The following is a 9849-nucleotide window of genomic DNA, read 5'->3' as shown; positions in this document are numbered from 1 at the left end:
TTTTTGGTGGGGGACACAATTAAGCTTATCACATCAACAAAACCAAAAACCTATTTTTTTAAAAGGTCAACAAAATTGACGTAGTTAGCTAGACTAGACAGGAAAAATGAGAAAACATTCAAATTACTAAAATCAGGAATAAAAGAGGAAACATCACTATTGACCCTATAGAAATAAAAAAGTATAAAGGAATACTGTGAACAACAGTATGCCCACAAATTGGATAACCTAGATGAAAAGAACAAATTCCTAGAAAGACACAAACAATCAAAACTGACTCAAAAAGAAGTAGAAAATTTGATTAGACCTATGACAGGACATGGAATTTGTAACTAAAAAACAAGTTCCCACAAAAACAAGATAAGAGAAAAAGAAAAAAGCCCAGTAAGCCTAATTACCTACTATCCCTAAGTAAGTTGACCTCTTTCTTTCTTTTGTTTTTTGTTTTTGAAGATTTCATTTATTTATTTGTCAGGGAGACAGAAAGAGAGAGAGAGCACAGGCAGGGGAAGCAGCAGGCAGAGGGAAAAGCAGGCTCCCTGCTGAGCAGGGAGCCTGATGTGGCACTCCATCCCAGGACCCTGAGATCATGACCTGACCCGAAGGCAGACGCTTAACCGACTGAGCCACACAGGCATCCCAAGTTGACCTCTTTCAATTCATTATTATCCTTATTCTATCATTTTACCTTAACTTCCTCTTCTGAGACAAACCCAATAGTCTATTAAATAGTATCTACTTTGGGGGCACCTGGGTGGCTCAGTCAGTTAAGCATGCTCAGGTCATGATCCTGGGGTTCTGGGATCGAGTTCCGCATCCGGCTCCCTGCTCCTCCCTGTGCCCCTCCCCCCTGCTTGTGCACACCTTCTCTCTCTCTCTCTCTCAAATAAATAAATAAAATATTTAAAAGAGTAAATAATATCTACTTTGAATCTCTTGAAATGCTTTGCCCTGGTTTGCAGGAATCTACACTCTCCTGATTTTCATTTTTCTGGCCTAATTTTATTTCTCTGTTATGTAGACTTCCCCTGAAGGGTGGCAGAATATGCCACTCCAAAATAAACCACTTTGACATAAGGATTATTTTGAGCTAAAGATACCTAAAAAATAGCAGATGCAAATGAGTACTCTAATCTTTTCTTCCTGAAAACAGCAGATGAAAAACTCCCATGTGAAAGATACCCTCCCTGTACCAGAAGGAAAATAGCATTCTTATCATCAAGCAGAAGCTGAGCTTGAGAGTCTATACAAACAGACCTTATTAAAATAATTATGTTTCTTTAGCCTCACCACATAGTTTAATTGCGTTCCCAGTTTCCTCTCTTGTTGCAACCTAAAATAAAAGCATGCATGTAGGTGTCATCATTTCTTTGGGTCTTTTCCTTAGGATGGCTCCCATTTCAGGTAACACATACATATTTGTAGGCTTTTCTTCTGTTAATCCGTCTTAGGTCGGCTTAATTCTAGGTCTAGCCAAAAAACCCTAAGAGGGCAGAGGCAAAATTTTGTCTTCCCTACATTCCCTAGACCTAAAAAGTACCATTCACTCTTTTAAATATTGCATGGCCAATTTCTGAATTTCTACTTCTCTAATCTTTTTCTTTCATTCAATCACCTATTAACATCTTCATTTTAACAGGCAGGTCTTGCACCTAAAACTAAAGGGAAACCTAAACTAATCAAAATCCCCAAGCAAGGGAACAGTACCCTCCTTAAGAATGGCAACACCCCTCATTAGTCCATTGAAATCATAAAAATATTTTATTATTAATCAGAGAGAGAGCGCGCACAAGCAGGGGGAGCAGCAGAAAAAGAGAAGCAGGCTCCCCGCTGAGCAGGGAGCCCGATGTGCGATGTGCGACTCGATCCCAGGATCCTGGGATTTTGAGCTGAGCTGAAGGCAGATGCTTAACTGACTGAGCCACCCAGGTTGTCCCTGAAATCATTTTCTTTAAGCGTTATGATTCCTACCTAAAGTCGAAAAGAAAAGGGTGGATTGTTTAACATTTTCAGACAGGTGGGCAAAAGAAGTACTTTCATACTCTAAATAATAAAGCACAAATCTATGGCAGGACATAATATTTGGGGAAAAGCTGCCAGGTCCAAAGTCTAAAGAGAGAAGCACTTAGAACTCATTTTTCTTGCCCAATTTAGTTGGCCTATTAACGCCTTAAACAAAACAAAACTACTTCTTACATCCTATTTCTTCTAGCCCATAAGCCTGGAAAGGAAAAAAACAGATGACACACGGGCCTGTCCAAGTCCTCTTTGCGCGTACTATGTAAGAGTATTTGCCCCAAGAGCAAATTTCCGTTCTCGTTTCATCCAACAGTCAGTGCCTTTTCGTTTCCTTGATTTTGGGCGCCCCCAACCGCCACCAAAGGCATCTTAGGAACCAGGAGCCGAAATTTACGCAGGCGCCTTTCAGGGCTCACAGAGCCCACCTCCCTCGGGCGAGTCCCCGGTCTCATCCAATCAGAGCCCAAGGAGGAAGCCAGGGCGCAGCGGGCCTCCTGACGCGCAATCTTTCGGGGCCTGCCTCTGCCAGCGTTACGTGATTCCAGTCCACGCCTCCCGCCCTCCCCGGCGGAAGACCCCACGAGGCACCGCCCTTCAGCTAGTGTTCGCTGATTGGTCACTGCTCGCGCGGTCTCCTGGGTGACGGGAACGCGTTAGCCCTCTTGGAGCAGACCAGGTGCGCCTGCGCATTTGCCAGATCGCGCGGCCGGTCGAGCCTAGAGATGAAGGTAAATAACTTACAAACCACGGGGGGGTGCGGGGGGGGGGTGGAAAAACGCGACCACTGGCTCTTAGCCCGCTGAGCGTCACTTCGATGATAGGGGCCTGTGCCCTCCCTCCCTCTTCCAGAGTGCGTTAGGAATGGGGAAGAGAGCTGGGTGACAGGGGAGGGGGAAAGCGGGGGCGAAGTTGAGGGAAGGAGGGGAAAAGAAAGAAAATTGGAGAGGAGAAGGCGGAGAAGGAGGCCTCATTTCTGGGACCGTGAACGGAGTTGAAGGCCCGGCCTGAAATGAGCAGTCTGGGTCAGAAAAGACCCCCAACTTCGCACCGCGGGAAGGACGGTATGTTTGGAGGGTCGCAGTGAAATTGGCTGGATCGGGTGTCATGAGCTGGTTCTTTTCCTGCAGCTGAATCCCTGGCAAGCCGCGCGACTGCTCAGCACTTAAAAATGAGTGAAAAGCTTCCGAAAGAATAATGTCAAATTGTATTGACTGTGACTAATGTACAAATCACTCAGTGGCTAATGTACATAAGTCACGGAGAAATCTGCACTTGCACACTCAGGTCTTGCCGGAGAGCATCATCCTCTGCACACACCGTTCCTACGCTTGGGCTTCTGGTGAACCCCATCCCCGGTCACTGGCTACAGCTCATTTCAAAACCCTTCTGCTTTACTACAGCAATAGCTCTCTGCTCTGAACTGGCAAAGAAAGGGATAGTTCAGTTTAAAAATTAATTAAGTCCTAAGGATTCCTCGTGGCTGTTAGCATGGAAATTGGAATTGACCGGTAATCATAACTTAACATTTATAATGCGCTTCAGAATTTATAAAGTATCAGAACGGAGGAGATAATTATTCTTGGTTTACAATTGAGAGTTTTGTGCCTGAGGCAATTTAAGCAACTTGTTTTAAGCCCTACAGCTAAGAAGTAAAAAGCGAAATTCAAACCTTGTTTTTCTGGTTGTGAAGCTAGTACTTTTTAACTATACTGTAAATGGAGAATGTAAATGTAGCTCCACGGAAGAAAAATATGTAAGATCTCAGCCAGAAGAGGTCTACCATGAAGCTAATGAAATTTAAGTTTAAGGATCCCTCACTTGCATGAGGGGGTTCCACGGCCACGGCCACGTGGTCACAAAATTGCAAAAGATGCCTTTATGCTTCCCCCCGCCTTCAAGGTGTTTTCAAGCTCCACAAAACATGGATGCACTGGTGATTATAGAACACTCCTGTTTCCAATAGAGGTGGATTTCATCTACTTAACATACCAAATGCTTATTGATTGGTGTTTAATTTTTTTTAATTTATTTTTAGAAAACATGGGTGAGCAGAGGGAGGGGCAAAGAGGAAGAGGGAGAGAGAATCTAAAGCACACTCCCTGCTGAGTGCAGGGCTCAATTTCAGAACCCTGAAAGCATGACCTGAGCAGAAATCAAGAGCCTGACCTTTGGCCATCTGCACCACCCAGGTGCCCCTTGGTGTTTAATTTCAAGCACTGGATGAGTTTTGTGTGGCCACTCGGATTGCCAGGCCTCCTGTAGTACTATGAAAACTTCATATGCCTGGATACGGTCTATGATTTAACCTAATTGTTTATAATTTAACCTTATATTAAAATCTAAATTTTTTCATTCAAGCTCTATTTTCTTAGTTGTTCTAGATCACTGTTTGATATAAATCTGCTGTAAGCCAATGTAATTTAAAATTTTTAGGAGCCACATTAAAATGTTTTAAAAGAAACGGGTAAGATTAATTTAAATAATTTATTTTATCCAGTATATCCAAAATATTATCTCAATATGTAATCGATATAAAAAATTATCAATGAGATAGTTTACATTTTTCTATTCCTTGGAATGCCTATGTATTCTACATTTACAATACATCTAAATTCGGACTACCTACATTTCAAGCCCTCAATAAAATTTCAAGTCCAGCTGTGTTTTGTGGCTTCCATATTGGATACCCCATTCCTGACTGAGTGTAAAGAAAGGCTTTTCAGTTGATACACGGTCCACCTAATAGCTAAATTAAGCACTTAATGATTAAGTAAATATAACTAATGGGTAAAGGAAGAAAATTTTGAATGAAGCAGTTTGTATTTTTATCATGGTTAAGATTTTTTTAATTATTTATTTTTTAAAGATTTTATCTATTTGAGAGAGAATGGAAGAGAGAGAGCATGAAAGGGGGGAGGGTCAGAGGAAGAAGCAGACTCCCTGCTGAGCAGGGAGCCCGATGCGGGACTCGATCCCGGGACTCCAGGATCATGACCTGAGCCAAAGGCAGTCGCTTAACCAACTGAGCCACCCAGGTGCCCAGTTAAGATTTTTTAAATGGTAGTTTTAAGTTTAATCTAAAAAAATTCATGCTACTCCCTAATATTTATAGCAGCAATGTCCACAATAGCCAAACTATGGAAAGAGCCCAGATGTCCATCGATAGATGAATGGATAAAGAAGAGGTGGTATATATATAGATATATATATATGTATATATAGATATATATACACTTTTATATATATATATCTATATATCTACAATGGAATATTACTCAGCCATCAAAAAGAATGAAATTTTGCCATTTGCAACAACATGGATGGAGCTAGAAGGTATTATGCTAAGCAAAATAAGTCAATCAGAGAAAGACAATTATATGATTTTGCTCATTCGTGGAATTTAAGAAACAAAACAGGATCACAGGGGAAGAGGGGGAAGAAAAGGAAACAAGACAAAATCAGAGAGGGAGACAAACCATAAGAGACTCTTAATCATAGGAAACAAACAGGTTTGCTGGAGAGGATGGGGGTTGGGGGATGGGGTAACTGGGTGATGAACATTAAAGAGGGCACGTGATGTAATGAGCACTAGGTATTACATAAGACTGATGAATCACTGACCTCTATCTCTGAAACTAATAATACATTATATGTTAATTAACTGAAATCAAATAAAAATTTTTTAAAAGACATGCTACTGATTATTAGCTAAATTCAAGTTTAAATTATTTTACTCTTTAACATGTAAAACATTCAAATTATAATTTTTATAAGATTAATATTCAAAAACACTTAAAACCAAAATTTATAATAAATGCTTGCTTGTATATTGAGGTCCATACTTCATACAAAGTTTGTTGTTTGTCCATACAAACAACCAGATTGTGGAAGTTGGTTGGTTGGTTGGTTGATCTGATTAGTCATTTTGTCTGTTACATTGCTGACTTTTTCTGGATAAGCTCTAACAATAAGCCTTTATCATCTTGAACCCTACTGTCTTCATGATCATGGTTTGATATCTTTGACCAACCCTTAACTTGCATGTTTTGAAAATATAAAAATTACCTTTGTCTTTTTAGCGTGTTTTCTCACTGCTTGAAAAGACTTGGCTTGGCACACCAATACAGTTCACCTGGCAAAAAACATCAGGAAACTACCTTGCAGTAACAGGGTAAGAAATCAGTGAATGTTTTAAGTAAATCATCCTGACTTCAAATGGCTGTATGCCTGCATAACCACACTGTTTATTTAGTGGAGATTCTTGTGTGATGGTTGTATAGTGGGAAAAATAATACATTCACTTCCATTAACATCACAGTTCATAAAATCTTTCCCCTGGTAATAACTTTGTAGATATAAATTATGAAACTGTCATGAGAGAACATTGAAATCACTTGGATGGCAGCTTAATTTTTTAATATATATGTATAAAAAGAAACACTTAAATTATATTTTTTGTGTTCTGATTGCTTTTAGAGCTGATCATATTGTGAAAATCTTTGATCGCCATGGTCAAAAAAGAAGTGAAATTAACTTATCTGGGTAAGTACAGAGGTGGATCAGAAACTTTTTCAAGCTTTCTTTCCTAAAACAGAAAAAAGTATTGCCTTAAAGCTATAATCAAATAGAATTTTACAACTCATATATAATCTGTGTCTCTTCTTTTGCTTTCTTCATTTGCGAAGAGATTTGTTTTTTGGGGTTTGTTTGTTTGTTTTTAAAGATTTTATTTATTTATCCGAGAGAGGGGAGAGGGGCAGAGGGAGAAGCAGACTCCCCGCTGAGCAGGGAGCCCAATGCAGGGCTCAATCCTGGGACTCCAGGATCATGACCTGAGCCGAAGGCAGTCGCTTAACCAACTGAGCCACTCAGGCGCCTGGGATTTGTTTTTTTGGTTTTGTTTTTTAAGATATATTTACTTATTTTTAGAGACAGAGCGAGCATTAGCAGGAGGGGTAGAGGGAAAAGGAGAGAGAATCCCAAGCCGATTCTGTGCTCAGCACGGAGCCCAGTGTAGAGCTCCATCTCACAACTCTGACATCATGACCTGAGCCAAAACCAACTGACTGTGCCACCCAGGCACCCCAGGGATTTGTTTTTTTTATACATAAGTTGTTAGTGAAATACGTAGACATATAGCATATGAGTTAGAGTTGATATTTATAACCTCCATACATTCACAGGGAAGCTTTAAGGTACAATTATAAATGAGTCCATATGAAAGATTCTTATTTAATTATAACAAGTCTTATTTTGTGTGTAGGCAGAAAAGATAAGCCCATATCACTGTACTGTTTCTTCTCATAAATTGTTGGAAAATAGTTACTTTCAACACACTTTTTAAACTTTTTTTTTTTTAAGATTTCATTTATTTGTCAGAGAGAGAGAGAGAGAGCATGCACAAGCAGGGGGAGCAGCAGGCAGAGGAAGAAGCTGAGCAGGGAGCCCAGTGCAGGACTCAATCCCAGGACGCTGGGATCATGACCTGAGCTGAAGGCAGATGCTTAACCGACTGAGCCACCAGATGTCCCTATGTCATTGTTAAACTTTTTTTTTTTTTTTTTTTTTTAAGAGAGAGAGTGTGTGTGTGCATGTGAGCGGGGTGGCTGGTGGGCGGGGGCAGGGGGAGAGGGAGAGAGAGAATCCTAAGTAGCCTCCATGCTCAGTGCAGAGCCCAATGCAGGGCTCAATCTCATGACGCTGAGATCATGACCTAAGCTGAAATCAAGAGACAGATGCTTAACCGACTGAGTCACCCAGGTACCCCTTGATACTTTTTATAGGACAAAGCCTATCCATTTCCAGGAAATCATTCTAGATTACACAAAACATAACTTAAGCATTTTTTTAAAGATTTATTTATTTATTTTAGAGAGAGTGCGAGCACATATGCAGGGGCAGAGGAAGAGAGTCTCAAGCAGACTCTGCACCAACTTGGGGCTCCATCCCAGGACCCTGAGATCACAACCTGAGCCGAAACCAAGAGTCAGATGCTTAACCAACTGCGCCATCCAGGCGCCCCATAACATAAGCATTTTTAATGCTTCTGTGTAATCATTACCTTTATTAGTTATTTTATTGATAGTCTCAATCGTTATTAAGGTATGTAGAGTCCCTCACCTAAATGGTCTTATGCCGCCATGCTTTTTAAATTCATGTCTGCTTTCTGTAGTTTACTGCCACCATCTTCGCAAATCAGATTGTCTTCTTTTAGTCTCTAACAGCCTTTCCCACCTCCTGCTGTGCCCCACTTACCTGATGCCACCATTTTGGCATTTCCCATTGCTTTCTTAATTGTTGCTTGTTTTCTATATTTTGGGAAACAGAAATCAAGATAGTTGTAATTATGTCCAAAAATAAGAAGGTACTTAGTAAAGAACTTCTTTGAGTAAATTATATGAGTTTTTTTGCATCATCTCTGTGACCTCTATTTTGGTTACACAATGGCCATATATATATATTTTTTGGGGGGGGGCCACATTATTTTTTAACCTCTGAATTCTTTTGCTGTATTTATCGTAGCTGAATTCAACTGATAGAGAATCTCTAGATAAATAAAATACCATACGTATTGTCTTTAATTGTTAGATGATTTTATAAAAAATTTGAAAGCTTCCCTCTTTCATACTTCCCAAATCTCTGAAAATACTAGAGAAAATTAAGATCCCAAAACATATTTTAGCATTTTGAAAAATAAAGTGACCAGAGTAACTCCCAATTGTCTTAACTGTAAATCTGAGTATGGCTTAGCTGATATCCCAGAACAGAGTCTCAAAATGAAAAATAGCATCAGAGAAGAAAAAATTAATCCTCAGGGAACCTTTTGATTTATAATAAATACTTTGAAATAATTTTGAGCAATAACATATTTAAAAAGCATTTCCTATGTGTAACTGTTTTGTCATTTTAATTGAATCACTCTTATTCTATTATGATACAAAATGAAAATAACATTTCTTACCACTTCAAAATCTAGTTTTTCCATTATTTGCAATCCCACATCTACCCAACCATGATCTGTTTTATACACAATTTATCTGGATATAACTTCATTTTTTATCCGTACCTGCTTTTTCTCTCTGTAAATCTGAAATAACCTTTCAGTACTTGGTCATACAAATTACCCCTTGATTCCAAATGTGATTCCTTTGTAGAGGTGCTTGATGAGTTTGTTTTACCAAAGGCCAGGATCTTTATAGTATCTAAGAAAATCTGCTAACTTACTAGGTGTGATTATATTTAACGTAGTATATATAAATAATATGTAAAATAGAATTTAAATTTTTCCCATCCCCTCAACAACAAGAAAAAATTTAACTTAGTGGGGCACCTGGATGACTCAGTCAGTTAAGCATCTGACTCTTGGTTTCAGCTCAGGTCATGATCTCAGGGTTGTGGGATGGAACCCCACATCCGCTGAGCACAGAGTCTGCTTAAGATTCTCCCTCTCCCTGGGCGCCTGGGTGGCTCAGTTGGTTGGGCGACTGCCTTCGGCTCAGGTCATGATCCCGGAGTCCTGGGATCGAGTCCCGCATCAGGCTCCCGGCTCGACAGGGAGCCTGCTTCTCCCTCTGACCCTATCCCCTCTCATGCTGTTTCTCTCTCTCTCTCAAATAAATAAATAAATAAATAAATAAATAAAGATTCTCTCTCTCCCTGAACCATGAGAGACTATGGACTCTGAGAAACAAACTGAGGGTTCTAGAGGGGAGGGCGGCTGGGGGGATGGGTTAGCCTGGTGATGGGTATTAAAGAGGGCACGTACTGAATGGAGCACTGGGTGTTATACACAAACAATGAATCACGGAACACTACATCAAAAACTAATGA

The 9849-nt window shown here is 40.0% G+C and overlaps 1 long non-coding RNA gene across 1 annotated transcript; it reads left to right on the top strand.

Annotated features, from left to right (window-relative positions):
* Positions 1–2757: 2757 nt before the first annotated feature.
* Positions 2758–6539, top strand: LOC145720211 (uncharacterized). The gene is made up of 3 exons (XR_014143060.1): positions 2758–3080; positions 6099–6190; positions 6496–6539. It is a non-coding gene; the product is annotated as an uncharacterized LOC145720211 (long non-coding RNA).
* Positions 6540–9849: the final 3310 nt, after the last annotated feature.

The sequence above is a fragment of the Leptonychotes weddellii genome, chromosome 2 (genome assembly GCF_054177405.1).
Source record: "Leptonychotes weddellii isolate Sample4059 chromosome 2, ASM5417740v2, whole genome shotgun sequence".
NCBI classification, from domain to species: domain Eukaryota; kingdom Metazoa; phylum Chordata; class Mammalia; order Carnivora; family Phocidae; genus Leptonychotes; species Leptonychotes weddellii.
The sequence above is the reverse complement of the archived record's forward strand: the minus strand, read 5'-3'. Positions and strand labels throughout refer to the sequence as shown.